The sequence below is a fragment of the Corvus brachyrhynchos genome, unplaced genomic scaffold (genome assembly GCF_000691975.1).
Source record: "Corvus brachyrhynchos isolate BGI_N302 unplaced genomic scaffold, ASM69197v1 scaffold22, whole genome shotgun sequence".
NCBI lineage: Eukaryota > Metazoa > Chordata > Aves > Passeriformes > Corvidae > Corvus > Corvus brachyrhynchos.
The window spans coordinates 4,967,903-4,986,351 of NW_008238355.1; the positions used below are offsets into that span (position 1 = coordinate 4,967,903).

Here is an 18,449-nt window from a genome sequence, read left to right on the forward strand (position 1 = left end):
TAATCAACTACTTGCATTTGGTTAGACTTACCACTGGAGCCTTTATCTTTCTGTTAACAGGGGCAAGGTAGCCATTTTGCTTAGTGTTCTACTAAAATACCCTGGTATTAGAGCAGTGGTAACACTCCAACATTCTGTCTTAGGAATCAATTTAATGATAAATTTGCTTTCCAGAATTGCTATTTTTGATATTCAAGCATTTTCCTCTTCTCTAGTCCTTGAAGAGAAGCTAAATGATTTTGAATGCTCTCTGTCCATTTTATCCTTTCAGGCAGAAAAGTAAAAGGAGAGTCACATCCTCCAAGTGTTTTTTACATTTTATTACATTTCAGAAGTGGCCAAAATAAATTTAGTTGAAAATTTATATGACCAATTTCAATTCATGCAGATATGGAAAATTCAAGTTTGAGAGAATAACTATAAATGAATGAAAGAATCACAGCATAGGAGTTCATCAAGCTTTGTAGATACAACTGCAAAAATATAATGTTAAAAGCAAACAAATAGCATTACTTAAGAGCTACATATATGTAGGGTTACAATGACCAGTGTTCAGAAATGGGTATTTTTACTGATTTGTTTAAACATAACTGAAGCACCTTAACTAAAGCTGTAGTCATGGAAGTTCTGGCCCAAATAATTATGGCAATTTGTGCTATTTCTGCTCTCCTCTCACAGGAAGCTCTTAAAGTTACCTCACCAACTTCATCCACTTCAGTGCTAAGCAAATTGGGTAAGCAATAGTGGATTTCCCTGACAGAATAGGGATGGCATCAATACCCACAACCATTTTAATGTCTGGTCACAGTCAAAGGTCTAAATTATTCATGTTACCTAGATAGAGCTGCGTGCATTAAAAGTGTAAGGGGGCTATAAAAGTTAGAAATCATATACAAATAATTTTCAGGGTATCTATTAACTACAGAATGTCATTTTTAAAAGAGTAGATATAGTCTTTCCTTCAACTGCTTGAAATTTTACCAGATTATTAAACCACATGTCAATAACATGGAACATTTTGAAAAGCTTAAAACACACGCTTTTTTGGGTATTTCCCAAGTAAATTCTTCTCTTCCAAAGTGCCCATAGCATGCTGTTTTTTGATAGATTGGCTTCTTCAAATCCAGCTCCCTAAATGAAAAATAAAAGAACAGTCTTACACTTAACTCTACTCCAATGTATAATATGATCTAGACACATCAGAGGGATAAACAGTATCATCCTTGGAAAATAATAAAACCTAGGTGTTGTTTCCTTCCCCACACAGATTTACAGAAGGAAAAATAGAGAGCTTATCATTAGAATAGAGCATAACCTGACATAATTATGACCAGATAAATCATAATGAAGGTGCAAGTCATGCTTGTTGCCTTTTAGCCTACACAACATAGTGGATTGCAGCAGTGCTAAAGGGTTAGCTACAGGTATCTATATAGAAGTTTCTCTTCATTTCATGAAAGATCTGAAACATTTTCATGTGCTTGGGCTTTCTCATGTCTGGTATTATCTTGCTTTAATTATCTTTGAAAGCATACTTAAAATGGATGATTCATATTGTAAACTGCTGGAGAGAAGATTGGTAGAGAAATGACAAAATAAGAAAAGAAGTACAGATACTGACAGGATAATCAAGACATTTCAGAAGGTGAAGAGATTACACATTCTTGCAGTTATGTGGACATTTATGATGTAGAACAGGTAAGTCTTGTTTCAAGTAATATTTTGTGCAGCATAGGGACATGCTGCAATGGCTACTGTGGGAGTCATTTGTGCTTGATCCTAAGCCAAATGCTGTTGAAATACGAATGCTGACTAAATGAAAAGTAAGACATCATGAATTATGTCAATGAATAGTTGATTAGAATGGACAGCCAGCACCATTTATAGGATTTTAAATATGGTGAGGTGATGTTTAACAAGGAAATACTCACTCAACAATGCTCATGGTTTAATCCCTGCTTTCTTCCTTTCCTACTGCCTTCATCACCTCCAGGATTATGATAGTGTATTTTTTAAATGCATCATTTTTCATTACAACAGATCAAGATGAGTGTCTGGGAATCCCCACAAAAATTATTAGCAATGAACTGCCATAATGATAAAGCTAACAAACAGTTTTGATTATATTTAGGAACTGATAACACTTGGAAAACATTACGTACCAATAGAAGTTGCCATAATGCTTTCCATTATATTTGAGTATTAAAGTTATAAGTCAGCTCTGCTGTCAGCATATATATCGGATACTCTGAAAAAGAATGCAGAAGGCTGAGCACAGCAGCAGAATGTTGATGTAGCTTGTCAGAAAAGTATTTCCTTTTTCAAGGGAAAAAAAGAGACTTCCTAGTCATGTTGATATTTTTTTCCCTCAGAGACAAATATGCTCAAGATTGTTCTGGAATATAGGGAAAGGAATGGTATTAATATCTCTGGATTTAAACGAGAAGTGAATCATCAAAACCATTTTCCTCAAATAATGAGATGGGTAACATTTATGTTTTAGCATTTTAGAACAGAGCTTTTAAAATCTGCATTGCTCAAAATGACAAAGTATGTGCATGGACTCAAGTTCTTGCTGGTATCTATGTCAGGCTTGAGCTTCTATGTCAATTTCAGAGACTTAAAATAAAGGGGGAACTCACTATGTGGTTGCTCCCTTAAAAGCAGAAGGAGATAGTGTTTCTCTCCCTTACACAAAACTTCTAAGAGGGCCAGTCTATCAGGTTTGGTGAAAATCAGCCAAAAGATCAGGAAGTTATTCAGAACTGAGAAGATGATCCTGTACCTTTAGGTCTCAGGAAGCCATACTACAAAAAAAGCAAGAAACTCTGCTGCCTTGAAGTTTACATAATGAAACATATGAGTTAGTCACAAATGGGAGAAGAATAGTGAAAAATGCTAGGGTCAAATTACAGCTCACTGGAATGGAGGTCGGTAATGGCTGATAAGGACAAGTGCTGATCTTCTCTTAAAGAAAAGAGTAATTCCCATGCATCTTTAAATGTAAGGATTGTATTTGTCTAAAAGACCTGCTATTTCAGGCCCAGAAATACTTCAGAAATAGTGGGCTGCAAAAGGCAATGTTAATAGGTTTAGGTTTGCATGTGCTGTCTGATTGCATGGTAGCCTCAGTGACACTTCTGATCACAACTGAATTTTCACTTCAAGAACGTTCTTCTCATGGCTATCCTTGTTCTGGTTTCTAAATTTTTACAGTAGTTCAATTACAATAGTTTCATTACAATAGTTCAGATCTTAAGAGAGCATTTAAGAAACCTGGATTCCTTTTTAGTTAAGTTTAGTTGACTCCAAACTGACATGAGAGCACCAGAGCCTTTCAGCTGTCTAATAAGTTGTTGCCACCTGAATACCAAAGGTGCAGAGACCATACTTAGCCTAATACTTTTTTCAGAAAGAGCCAATATTTCTGTTGCTCTTCAGATAAGGCAGAGATTTGGAGCCTTACCCACCCTGTAAACAGACTGGAAAGCCTAACTACTAAATTTTAATTCTGCTTCACCAGGCACACTACCACCTGGCTAATGAATTACAACACAGCTCACTATCAGGGTTACTGTTAGATATACATGGTGTAATTTAGGCGGGTCTTACTTATTCAGTGCACTTTGTGACCTGATTTATCAATTGGCTCTTGTATGTTGTACTGGATGCACAGATGAGGAAAAAGCAGAAATTATATCAATTAGAGATTTAAGATGAAGGTGACTTTCTTGAGGTTATAAGCCAAATAATTAAACTGTTAGAGAGAGCATTAAAAACATGATTCCCTACAGTAAGTACTAACATCACACTAACCTTATAATAGCTCCAAGGCATAGATCAAAGTTTTTCTGGACAATTTCAAGCAGTTCTTCTTCAGATCTGTCTGATGTTCCATAATGAAACACTGAGATGGCAAGAGGGTGACTGAGGCCAATGGCATATGGTAGCTGTAGAACACAAGCATACAACGCAAATACAGTTAATAAAGTCCTTCCTGCTTTTTGCTGAATAGAAAGAAAAGACTTACCATATGTCTCAGGGTAGAGTTTATTAACATCCTGTCTCCATAAAGAAAGTTAGGAGATATCTTTTTGCTATTTGTCCTTTATGTTAGAAAATTATGTTTTCCTCAGAGGGTGTTCAGCCTAGTAAAATGTGAGGCATAGGTGACATTCCTTTAAAACAAAAGAGGTACTTTCTGTCATCCTCAGCTACGGCCATTCTTCATCCTTCAGTTTCAGCTAGACACAAGGATTTCATGCCTTTGAGACTGGAGACTCTGAATTCTACAAATATTTATGGTTTGGTTTTGATTTTTTTCTTTTCTGAGGCAGAGAAAATATTATCTAGGAAAAGATAAGGAAAAGCTCCATGTTCCTAAAGCACTCACAGACTTTTTTCCCCAGAGTGAGTTACTTCGATGCACTCCCTAGAACTTCATGCTATAGTGCCATGTACTTTTTAAAACATAGCTATCAGAAGTAGACAAAGTAACCCAGGAAGTACAGCTCTACATCTCCTTTCTGTCATCCAAGAGTCATGCTAGCTTCTTTTCACCACAACACTGCTCAGCACAGCACTGGCAGGTTCCCCTGAAATCTATTTTCTTTCATCATTCAGCCCCCTTTCCAAAATACAGCCCTGCTGCAGTATAGGCTAACATACACTTAATTTTTTTCCTGCTGCAGTTTATTTGGATGAAAATATGTTTTGACTGAATGTCACCAAATAATGCAAACCATTTTGTGCCTTTCACTGGTCTTCCTCATTGTTGCTTTCCTCATTGTTGCCTTCCTCATTGCCCTTCACGGGTCTCCCCTCCTGCCGTGTAGCCCTGGGAGAGGGGCCCTGAGGGCACAGACACGGCGTTTCCCTGCCCCTGCTCAGCCTCGTTCCCATGGGTTGGTTTGTGTTCCCTGGTGTGGCCAAGGACCCTCAGTCCAGATTGTGGGAGTTCCTCGGCAGAGCTCCGGCCATGCGGCTGGAGAAATAAACATCTCTGAAACATCTACCAAGAATCAGCCTATACATACTTCTTTTCCACGGGCCTCGTTGTCTGATACACGTGTTGCAGTATCCCCACTGTAACAATTGTGTCTGCTTTCTGCAGATTTCAAGAGTAGTCTAATGGCTCTGTTCTGTCTATATGCATCTTAGTAACCAAGAATTGGGGTGTTTTAGAAACTGTTCTAATCACGACTATCTTTCCTGTAGCTAATTATGAGATTACGATGTCTGATTGCCGTTAACCAATAAGCTGACAATTCTATGTAACACTAAATAATATTGTATTAATATACAGCTAATTAGACTGCAGTTACCTCTATTATCCATTTTTTTCTTTCCTTGTGAGAGATGGTTAGCATGGAAACGATATCCATACGAGAGCTAGCTCATTTGTCAGCCTCAGTGAAGGCTTGCAAGGTCTCGGCATAGCACACCGACACTAATGGGCTGAAATCATTTTAGCATTTCCACTTGATACATTTTTCCTTTCATTAATCTTTAATCCAGCCTTCGAAGACTTCAAAGGACATTGGAGTTTCTGGTCTCCTATCTTCTCATCTTATCTTCATTGCTAGTATCTGAGATCTCCATAATTTGCTGTTAAAAAGATCAATCTTTCCTTGTCTAGAGACAGGTTCAGGGATTTAAGGAGGGTCTTTGGAATTACTGGAATAACGACATTCCCACCTGACTCAAAAATAAGTGACATAGTTGTTCAAAAATGACACTCAAAATGTGCATACCAAGAAATCAGAAGTTTGTCTTCTTTCCCCTCAGAAAAAGAAATTATCAACAATTTGCTAACCAAAACTTACTTGTGCTTGCTTTATTCCCAGTCTCCCCTTTTCTTAACTAACTGCAAACTACCAGGTGTCAAACACATGCACAACATCTAAAGCAGGCACCCTTGTTGCTAATTGGGATGCCTGGATACTATGTCGTTGATCATAACCACATCCAGTGGGCTTCTCCTCTGCTCCATAGAGAAAGTAAAAGATCTTAAACACACCACTGCAGCAAAACATTGGCCAGATTGCTGCTACATTTTACTTTCTTAGGAAATACTATGTAATTACTTTGAACACAGCAGCTACTCAGAACAAGTATTTGTAAAAACTAGTATTGCAAAATACCTAGGCAAATCTCACTGTTTAATAGTTACATTCTGTTCACATTTAATGGTGAAACTGTCAAGGTGTCAATAAAATACCTCTTTCTACTTCTTTGACTTAGTAGTCAAAAAAATTCATGCACAAGTGCATTTTTTTTGTCTGAGTATGTAAGACTAATGAAAGTTGTTCTTGTCTTAAACTCTAAACTCTAAACCAATTGAATTTTGCTTTTAGTCACACCCTACACCATAGGAGAATACTAGGAACAAATCAAGGTAATTTCAAATACAGCTTAGAACAGATTAAGTTATTGCAAGTTGCATAACTACATCTGGGAAGTGCTCCCATAACTGTAATGTGCTGTGCAGCCCAGGCCAGGGTGCTGGGCATGCAGGTGTGTGCAGAGCACCTAAAAAGTAAGGATTGTGCAGAGAAGTACCTAGACATGGGATGACAAGGGAGTTGGAGAAAGCACATTACTGAGAACAAATTCCTTGTTTCAGGACCATCCTGGCCCATGTCTTTGGTTTCCCTCATAAGGGTCCTAAAAAATTCCTGGAGCCCCATTCTACTATGAGGTTTTCTGAAACTGGAGCAATGCTGTTATGTTGGTCATATTTACTCTGAGACAGAATTTCTGTTTTAGAATTTGGTATATTACTTTTACGGTTGCTCTTACCTGGATTAATACCCTTTTACAGAGACTAGCTTTCACCAAAGATTTTGCAATCCAGCGAGCTGCATATGCTGCAGAACGATCAACTTTGGAGGGATCTTTCCAGAGAATGCACCTCCACCGTGGGCTCCCTAGCCTCCATATGTATCAACAACGATCTTCCAGCCAGTCAGTCCAGCGTCAGTCTGAAGGAAAAATAACTAAATATATTCACAAGACACAATAGCTCATCCAATCCCATATTAGGTTAATGAGTATGGCTTTCTTTTTTATTTTTCATGTATATGATTCTGGTCACAGTGTTCACTTTTCCATGCAACTGCTTAATGAAAGAGTTCACTCGGTGGCTGGAGTCCTCTTCAGAAATGTACTAAGTTGTCTGTGCTGCAGTCACTTTTGAAAACCTTTAACAAGGCAGCACAACTGTAAACATGACAAAAAGAATGCTCCCTTCAAATCAGCAATTATGAAATACTGTCTCTGGGTTACTGGTCAAAGTCTTCACTCAGCAAAACTTTGATGAAGGCCAAGAACTTAGAGAGACAAAAACAGATCACATACAACCTAAAAGGTTAACAAGCTTCAATTAGATACACACACTGAATGGGAAGCAGGGGCTTCATGGAAATGCAGCTCAATGTTGTTAGCACAGGAGTACTGAGAAATTCTAGATCAGTTTCAAATTAATGGTTCAGTAGTGACACAAGTGATACTACACTTCTTTCTTCTTCCTTCCCTCCTGTGCCCCTGATAATAGTCCCAAACTCTTGCATAGATTTTTGCCTCCTACAACTTTATGAGCTGATCCAACTTACTCAACTAGGAGAGAAATACTGCCTGTCAGATTAGTAAAGCTGGCAACTACATGCTGATAAATGAACTCAAGTGCTGATAAATTCCGTCCTGAAAGAAGATAAACAGCACTAATCCACTGTTTTAAAATCTCCAAATAAGTAATATGGGAGCAAAGCCAACATTTATTTCTCAGTGAAAGTGGTATCCCTACATCACTGCAGTGTGATCAAGAGCACACCTTGTAGTTTTAATCCTTATGAACTCTTTACACAAACTAGACAGTTTTGTGTAACTTAACTTTTTACAATTTCACACCAATGGCCTTCTTATCTAGTGCCAACACCTGGAAAGTAGAACATATGTCAAATCCTAACGACTATTGATATTTAATATGTTAAGTCTCCCTTGAAATTTGTTCAGCTTTCTGAATAATTTCAGTGTAGATATCAGATTGATTGTTATTTCTGGTTTTGATTTTTATTGTGGAAGTGAAGAGATACTTCCAACCAGCCATTTTAGCACATAACTTAAGAACTGGCTTTTGATTATTTAAAATACTTTCTGGAAGCAAGACAAAGATCCAAGAATGTGTATATGTGGCTCTCCAAGCAGATATAGCTTCAGTTTAGCTGACAGCTGCACAGCAGGAAAGCTCCAGTAGAAATAACTGAAGCTTCCTTAAAAATGCGAAGACTTTTTGGTTAAAGGTACACTATTCCATTGCACTATTTTTCAAGAGAACATTTACAAGCATGTGATGAAGTGGAATCCAGGTCTGCATAGGCTGTTGTTTTTCAAAGTACCATAACTTAGGACCACCTTCTACAAACTTTTCACTTGGAAGGAGATGATAAATGGTGTCCTCATCAAGATACTTCTCTGGAATGACTTTTTTAACAACTTTCTCCATCAGCTCATTCTGTATTTGTTGTAGCGGTATGTCTGGCACATGATTTACTGAAATCACAAGTGTGTGCACTCGGATGGGCTCCAGTGCACCATTACACTCCTTCTATTCCATTGTGACCTAGTGAGGAAAAAAAAATGGACAATGAACAGTCAGGGCCAAAATGAGCACTCAGGGCCAAAAGCACCTGTCTGAAAGCTGGAAATGAACATCACAGTTATTTCCTGCAGCTAAAAATAAACAGATGAAGAGAAATAGGATGAAAAATAATGGATTGTTGTCAATGCTTAAACTCACTTTAACAAAAAAAAATACTGAACTACCACTGCCAAAAGGATTAACTACAGGATATTACATGTATTGTCACAGAGAAGCAAAATAACAAGAAAGCTACAAAATCCTATGATTTTAGCAGTTGATGCTGAAATCAATCTGGTTTGCTATGTTAACATCACTTCAAATTGTGGATTAGCAAAGTAAAGCCAAAATAAATTTTGGAGAACACTGCTAAAATGAACAACTAGATCATATGATAGGCTGTATCTTTTGCTTCCTTGTGCACGGCTTTTATGCACGTGCAAGTATAAACTGGTATTGCTCCATCCTTAATATCTGTTTTCTTACAGACTAGAGTGGTCTCTTTACTTTCCTACCCTTCAAACATGCTTGAATAGATTGCTTGAATAGATACATCATAAAGAAATCAGCCTGTTCGCATGTTCTGTACACTCCCGACAAGAGGCAGGGGCACAATCCATGTTGTACTGCAACAGCAGCAGTATAACTCAATGCAGTTGATCCACACTAAATAACAGAAATTAAGACTAAAACACTTTGCTGTACTGGAAATCCCTTTCCTGTCCTGCAGGTTTCATAGCCCAGAAAACAGAGAACTTACAATCTTTGAGACAGCCAAAGTGCATCACTTTTACAGTAGGCTCAGTGACTAATCCACTGAGCTCTGCAACACAGCTGTCAGTAGCTGATGTTTATTCAGAAAACCCCCTAAACCTGATTGTTGGTAATTTGTTAATTTTCCTTATCTCCGGGGGAAAAGAAGGAAAATACAAGTATTGTTTTGAAGAGACCTGCTGAGACACTGATAGAACAGTTTAAACAAACCATATGTGCTATATACAAATGTAGCTTATGAAACTCACATCACCTTGGAACATGAGAATGACAGTACCATTTTTGACAAATATAAATTCTAATATAGTAGCAGACAGCGTAAATGGTTTCTGTTGTTTCTCTCCCTTACAGTTGGTGCATTTGTTACACACCTGTGTTTTCCCATCTGGTCTAACCCAGGGCCATGTTCCATTCCGTTCCAGAGCCCTTATGCTTGCAGTCAGTTTGTGTGCCAGGAAGACTGTTAAGGGCATGCATTCCTCAGTTTCATCAGTGGCATAGCCAAACATCAAACCCTGCATTGAAAATTGGGGAGCTGGATTGAAAAATGGGGAAATAAGCCACTCATTTCCATGTTCTCTTTCCATTTCTGCACCTGTTTTTGCCTCATAGTACTTTAGAATCACCCAAGCTTAGCAAGAGGCAGCAGTAACATGCAGAGTTAATACCCTTGACATATAACCAGCCTAAAATAACATATATGTGCAAGAATCACAGCCACAACAGGGGCTGGTTCCCAAGAATGACTCTGCCTTACACATCCATAAGAACCCACAGCAAAGGCTTAACAAACATGAAGCTCATCAAGACTGCTCAGTCTTCTCTCCACATATGACACAGAAATTGCTGCCTGGCTAAAGGACTTGAAAGATCAGAAAGTTACTGACTGACAAAAATCCTAATTGTGACTGTATCCTGCTAAGGCCACTGAATATGGGGAAAGCCACTTTCCTTGAAATTGGTGAAGGCTGTGATACATTTTCACACTTCTGGTGATTAAGAGAATGCACAGCGGTCAGCTGCTGATTCTTGCAATTTGCATAATAGCTTTTAAGGAAAGTCTCCAGCCCACTGTAATTGTAACTGCTTGTGCTTAAACTAGATTTGAGTAGTGACTGGAATTACCTGATCCCCTGCTCCAATGTCATTGTCAGTCTTGCCATCAGAGACAGCATGCTTGATTTTTTACACTGTTGTTCTAGAGCCACTAAAACTGTGCAAGTCTTATAGTCCAGTCCTAGTGAAAGGAATTTTGTAAAGTTAGCTCATACATTCCTGGGAGTTCACAGATTGCTAGAGAAGTTTTTAAGGATTATCTAGTTATCTTGGCTAAAACTTTCAAAATTCTAAGCATGTAAGCTTCCTGTAGTATATTTTTTATTGTTAACAGAAGCAGACAATCAGCACATTTACTAAACAGTTTCAGGACATGGGTAGGTTAGTGCTATTAGGTCAAACTTGAATCCTTGAAACTGACAGGGTAAGTGTAATCCTGCAAGCTACCCTGCCAAAGCTTGTTATGCTTATTATGGTATTGCTTATTTTGACATAGCTTATTTTGACTAGGGTTCAAACTATTTGGTTATTAAACCTGGGAGAGGAGTGCAGAAAATGTTACCAGAAACTGGTATTTGGCTTTTCTTGTAGTATGTTCTAGGATTCAATTGAATTTGAGAAGAAGTATATATCATGCGTGAAAAGGAAAGACTGAAGGCGAGTAGTCATGTAAGTAGTTCAACTGCTGAAAGGAAACTCCTTCAGGGTACATGTTAAGAACACATAAAGAGGTCCTTTGGTGTGAACTTCCAGCGTCACGGGCCTGTACATTCCAAGGACAAGGAACATCAGTGTTAAAGTTTTCATTGTACAAACCTACAGATGTAACCACCTTCTGACATTTGTCCAAACACTAGCTTTTCTGCATCAGAGAAGCATTCTTGAAACCTGACGCTTTCAAGAATAAGTCTTTTACAAGTATGCCTCTTAAAATAGCTCCTTCAATACCAGGCAGTGAGAAATACATATCAACGACAACAGCTGTGAGTCTTCTCCCAGGCCTGGATACACACTTCATTTTATTCTTCAGAAGACCATAGAAACATGACTTTGGCCACATGCAGAACAGATCCATGAATGAACACATGTAGGATCTCATTAGAGAATCACAGAGAATCACCAAATATTCTGAGTTGGAAGGGACCCACAAGGATCATCGCATCCAGTTCTTAAGTGAATGGCCCATACCTGGTTTGAACCCACAATCAGTATTACCAACACCATGCATCTCACTCACCTTTGAAAGAGTCATCATATCCTATCTTCTTAAGGGTCTCTCTTACAATTTGTTGATAATGCACTATAGCCTGGGATGTGATCTCTCCACAGAGCAAAATCATTCCAGTTTTTGCCACACACTCTGGAGAAAATATGTCAGTAAAATGTCAGAATTTTACAGTTAAACAGAGAGATCCTGAAGATGGTTCTATGAAAAAAGGCTTGATTACAGGGGAAAGTCAGTGTAAAGCCTTAGCACACTTGTGGGTCTTTGTGCAACGACCCTTCTCTTCAGCTGATATGAGCATTTAAAAGCCTGCATGTGGTGGGGGCCCATCATAGCCAATTATCTTATCTTCACATTGGCTAGAAGCAAATGTCTACAAAACCAGATCAAGTGTGTAGGGCTGCTTCTCCAAATACAAGAATTTCAGCTCAGGGTTTTCCTGAAGCCAAAGGAACATAATTTATTAACAGATGGTACTACCAGTCTTTGATATATTTTTATTACAGTAATTCACCCAGTTGTCCTTGGCAACCACAAAAACTTCCAGCTTCGACAAGATCCTGGAGCAGGAAGCTATGCAACTTCATTAGAAATTTTGTGCAGAATCATTCAATATTTTACATTGTTGTTTGTTTCAAGAGTCCATCTGGTCTCCAAACTTTTCTGTTTTATGTAAAAACATATAGCAGACAATCACAAAAAAAATTGGTACAACAATATGATCTTCTAGGTCTATGTAATCATGTCACACCTCAGTCTTTTATCTTAGTAAGACAAACTGTTGGTGTTTCTCACATCTCTTACACACATTTTTCCTTGACATTTTTGCAGCATTCCTCGGTTACCATCATCATCTTTACAGCAGTTTTGGAAGCATAACTGCCTGCAGTATTGAAATACATGCTTCATCGAGTCTAACGCATATGCTAAACTCTTCTCTCACATCTCACTGCTCACATCTGTGCATGAAGGATCACATGAGATTTTTCAGATGAAAAATATCAGATCATTGTGTTTATGAGACACAGCTAGTCCTCTGTGCTGTACCTATGGCCTTGGTGGCTTGTTCTGGAAAAAAAATTACTGTATTTGGAAAGCTCTTTAGGTACATTCCCTTTCCATGTCCATTTTTCTGTGGCAGTCCAGCTCTTTCCAATTTGGTAACACATTCATAGTCTCTATTGCTAATGACAATATCTGTGCATCGTCCTAATGGAAAATCACACAAAAAAGCAGGCCACTTTGACCAGAATCACATTCAAATGATCTTATCCTCCTGTGAACAAAGGGCATCACCATAATGACTCTGTGAAGACATGTATTTTGACGTATATCTTTCCACACTTCTCTTTTTCCCTGGTTTTATTAGATTCCTCATTATCATCCATCCTGACAACCCTACTTTTCCTTGATACCACCTAGTGTAGTTCTTATATTTCATAATTTTTAATTTGCACAGGAGTACTATGTATTCCCTTTATTCTGATCTTTTTTTTGCAGCTTTTTTCCTGCTTTTCCTTTTCTTCTGAATCAGAGTGTCACAGCTGACATCTTTACTGACTGTTTCTGAAAGTCTTGAGTGGCAGCAAGCTACTGGAGGAATTTTGGAACAAAAGACATTATATCAACATTGATTATGTGTTATACTTCATTAATCTGTTTTTCTATCTGTATTGTACTTACCCCAGGCAACCTTGGCATCTGGATCAATACTGAGATGAGCATCTAGAACAGCATCACTTATCTGATCACATATCTTATCTAGAAGATAAAAATAAGACATATAACACATTTTTTTTTTGTGACTTTAAAAAAAAAAAGGATTTCTTAATAAATTGTAATTTCCAGCGGGCAAGAGAGTTCTTTGGGCATCTGCCAAGAGGTAATTTTATCAACTTACATCCTGAAAGGTACATCTTACCCTGTTTTCACTCCTCTCCTCAAGTCAGTTCTGACATTTTACTATCACCTGCACAGGCCAGCAGCCTCCTTGGTGCAGGGACAATGAAAAATGCCTGGAAAGGCATCTCAAATAATCATTATAATTTCAGGATAAAAACTACTCTTGTAGTAATTTTGGAAGAAGTATTTAAGATAAGACCTTTCTCTAGCAGTTTTGCATTCTTCTCTTCTTTTATTTTAAACTTTGTATTGCATTTTCTGCGTGGATTACCTGTTTTGATCCACATCTTATAACTGTCAGAGGTCTACACTTCAGTGAGGGTTTATCCCTTCTCTACCTGCAGTGTGGACCTCTGAAATCTCATGTGTCAATTTTTTGGATGACAAGAGAAATTGCTATCCCTACAAAAGGGTGCATTATATTGAAGTCTGTTCCTGCAATTATGCACTGCTATCTGGATCACTCAAGTTCAGAAAAGCTTCTGCAAACATTCCGTCAAGCATTCCCCCCCCACGACTTTTTACAGTTATATTTCTGAGGTGCTGGTCTTTCTGTTTTGGGAAAAAAGCACTGGAGAAAAAAGGTTTTACCTATACCATCTTTAGCACCTATGACCTGTCGTCCACATGAGACCTGAGTATGTCAAATGCATTGGGTTTGTTAAAAGTTAATGAAAACAATTTACAGGACAAATTGGGATTGTCTCATCAGGATAACTGAACCAGTTGAAAGCAATCCATATTATTACCTCAGAACTACATGTTTGTGAGGTAGCATATCTGCAGAACCAACATAAGGAATATGAATGAATTTTCACCCACCATCATTACAAAAAAACCCCATCCAAAATATGTTCAGCCACACAAATACACAGCTGGATCTTCAAGATTATCTGTATTAGTGAGCCAGGTGCCCATATAGTTTGTAATAGTCTATGTAATTATACACATAATTGCCAATTGAAAATATTATCTTTTGAGGGCCCACAGAGAAAATTAATGAAGAAGCATAACTGAATGTCCACCTTAAACTACTTATTTACTTTTACAGATAATCTCATCTGGAAGCACACAAACATCAGCATGAAATTATAAATCAAGAGTAGAGTTATTCTGTACCCTGAAAGGGCTGTAATTCAAAGCAGAGTTTAAGTACCAATGGAATTTTAGTATGGTAACTGCTCTTATCTTTCATCACAATCTAAAAGCATGGAAAAGGGAGAAATGCTAGCAGGTATCTTTGATGAACCATTGTGCCATCAATACCACCACACTCAAATACAAACTATAATCAAAAGCAAAGCATGAGTGCTAAAAATACATGTGTCCCTTTTATTCAGACAGGCTACAGTGGTCTCAGTGTCTTCATGAGATTTTCTTATGGAAGTGCACAGGTTGCTTCTTCACTGACATAATTTTCACAACATGAATCGGCAATGTCTGTACTTTTTACATTCTATTTCTAACATTTTCCCCAAACAAGCTAAAGGTAAACATCTAACTGTGTTCCTTAATCATTCACAAAGTAAGTCCAACAACTTAGAGGCTTGGAAAACAAAACAAAAAAACCACCATCTTCATAACTGTAAAGCCCATATTCAGCTATTTGTGCTGCATTATTTCCCAGCTTAGGCATCATCTTCATGAAATTTCTTGCTACTCAAAGGTTAAGAATCCTGATCAGTTCTATAAGTTATATTTCACCTTCACTGATAAAAATGGACCACTGATGGAAGATGCAAGGAAATAAGGTGAAAGGCAGAAACAACATGTGGTCATAATTTCAGACACAGAAGCCATTTGTGCAAGCAAGGATAAAATCAGAAATGCCATGTCACCTGGCCAGTTTGATACCCTGAGGTGAACTGAGTTTCGAATTTTATTGCTTACGTGCACAGTTACAGCATGCAGTACACTGTTTTACAGTGAGCAAGTGGTGGTTCAAGATACGGTGCCACATGCTGCAGTGGTCCCAAAGCTGTTCAGCCATTCATTAGGGGCAGGACAGACCATGTAACTGGTCTCACACTGTACCATTCCCATCTAATGAGTAAGAATACAGATACACAAGAAAAACTCACTGCAAACTTTTAGTGTTTGACACCACCCTCTATTTCTCTTTTTTTTTTTTTTTTTTTTTTGTCTTCTACTATGGAAAAAGTAAGAGGAAATGTTAGTTTTACTCTTAACATTGAAATGCTCCGTTTGAAGGTACTATCTTTACCGTAAATTTGAGTCATTACCGTGTGTTTTGAAGGTCAAAACTTCCTCCAGTGCCTCTTGTTAACTGCAGTGCTTCTAGATAAATATATTTGTAAACAAAGCTATATGACAAATAGCTGAATTTAGTAAGCAATTAGAGCTGAAGCATTGTCTTGCAGTTCAAGACCTGGAAAATACAATGGTTTTGTACATACTACGCTTGTGGTAACCTTGTGTTACCAAAACCAGTGTGACAAATGGACATATGCAGTACTACAGCAGTATCTGGAATGCAGCTCTGATGCAAATTAATGCTGAATATTCCAAACATTTAAGAGAATCAAAGTTCAAAGATCACCTATAATATACATGTGCATAAGGTACTAGTTTCTTCATTACAGGATAAAAAATGAAATAGCAATTCTAGTATATGTGGCGGCTCCACATCTACCTGTAGACCAATCCATGCTTTTCTCGAGCAAAAGTTTAAAGTTACCTGTGCCAGATTGTATTGCATGCTAAACAAATAAGACAAATCCTAGTCAAGCGAACAGAGACACTAATCCAAAGTCTATTCAAAATAATTAATTTTTCTTTTCTCCATTAGGGGAGATATGACTGAACTTTCATCAGATAGCATTTTTCTGAGCAAGCATCCATAAAAGCAAGGATACAGAGTTTTTACTTACCAGAATGTCCTTCAGCAACAGATTCTGAGGTAAAAAGAAATAGTTTTTCTTTATTTGACATGTTTTGATATCTTTAGCAGGCCTGCAAGTGAGAAGGAACCAAAGCAACTGGACTACAGAAGAAGCACAGGCAGAAGGTGAAGTGGAAAGGTTAATGTCTTAATGCAAACAGCTGACGTCACTGCTCCTCCCTGTTTGTTCCCCAAAGGTTCAATAGGTAAGACTGATCTGTGTGGCTTTTACAGTGCACTGCTACAGAGACTTCTCTCCTAATACTTCAGTGTGGGTAACCTCCTAAACTGTGCAGAAATGTATCGTTACATGAAAGGTGAACATAGCTAATTCAGAGTTCAGTGCTCTTGCAGACTTCCCTGAGCCTCCACTCTTACTCTTTATTCTAAGTGCAAACTAAAGAGCATTTCAAGATAGTAACGCAGAACACAGATTTTATTTGAATCTGTAGGTGTAAATGATGTTTTCAACTAGGCATAATATCCATACTTTTTACTCAGCTGCAGTAGTGAACTGTGCAGAAATCTCTCTTTATGTGAGAACAAATGTTCATAACAGCTCCAGGTGGAAGAAATGTGCTCTTCTTCCACAATACTATGGCTAAGTCAGGACCTGTAGAGCAACAAAGCAGCATGCTCTGTAGAAGCAGGGATGAAGGCAGTAGCTTTACTACAAGTTACCTTGAATTCTGAAACTGAAAGCTATACCCTAGCTCAATAAATTTTTGATTCGTTAATGATCAGGCTCTCACAATTAATTTTAAAGACCCCTTCTCTCATACTTTTTGTCTCGATTGAGAGACACTAGTAGGAAACAGATAGACTCAAGTATCCAAACTAAGCAAAGAAGCGCTTCCCATTTGGAAGCACTATTTCCCTTTGGCTTTTTTCAGAACACAGGGCAACAACACACCAGAGCACCTGAATACAGCAGTGTCAAAAAGCTACCTAGGAGTAACAACAGTTGTGTCTGGTCTTAAAAACCCTTGTCCTTCTGAGCAGCTCTACACTGCTGCTATACATCATGTTGAGGTCAGCTTCTCTAAATAATTCATCATTTCTGAAAATGTTGCTCCATAACCTAAGTGTATTAAACAGCAGCAAGAGTGGTACTGAAATGCAGGTACAACTTCACTGACAACAGAAGGCTTTACAGCTGGCCATCACGAGTAAACCACATTCCTTACCAGGACACCAGCAAACATCTCATAAGAGATGTGTGTTCATTCTGAAGTCTTCAATGCTAGGAGGAGACACGACTTCACTTGAGGAGACTTCCCAGTAGTGAGGTATATGAGATAATAAAATCAGTAGTGAAGGCAAAGCACTTAAACAAATGAGACAAAGCCAACCATCAAAAATATAAAGCAAAATTATATGTCAGCTGCAATGACTGGAGAAGGCACAGCCTAGCTGTGGCCATGCAAGTGATAGCTAGTGTGCTGCGAGAGGCCAGTCACTAACAGTGAAAACCACCCCTCTGGAAAGCAATATGTGAAGAGGTGAGTTAGTTGAAGGAAAAAGACCATCTGTACCCTTTTTGGTTTTGTCTTGCCTGTTGTTTTTTTTTTAAATCCTACAAACAAAAGTTTTCAGCACATAACACCAAAAAATACCAGTTCTCCAGAGAACAATTATTGCTTAAGTGTTTGTGGAGAACACCATTAAAGAAAAGACTTTAAACCAAATTCACAATTATCAGAAATGCCCTGTGAAATCCATTAGCTCATCTATTTAATTGCCTTTCTTTAGTTTAAGAATTTATTATGATACACTAGTGTCTTGGTTTTGAAAGACAGGTGTCTGCTAAGGAAGGCAGAAGCCTCCCTTGAAGTGGCAGATATAACCCCTTTCCCTCTGAGTTATTATAATTTTGAAATCAAGGGCCTTTAGGCAAAGATGTGGGAAATAGGAAAATAGGAATAACAGTTCTTTACTATATATATATATAC

General features: G+C 38.0%; 1 pseudogene; it reads right to left on the bottom strand.

The window, feature by feature from the left end:
- Positions 1-389: 389 nt before the first annotated feature.
- The window catches only part of LOC103616439, a 20,503-nt pseudogene continuing 2,443 nt past the window's right edge, over positions 390-18,449 (bottom strand).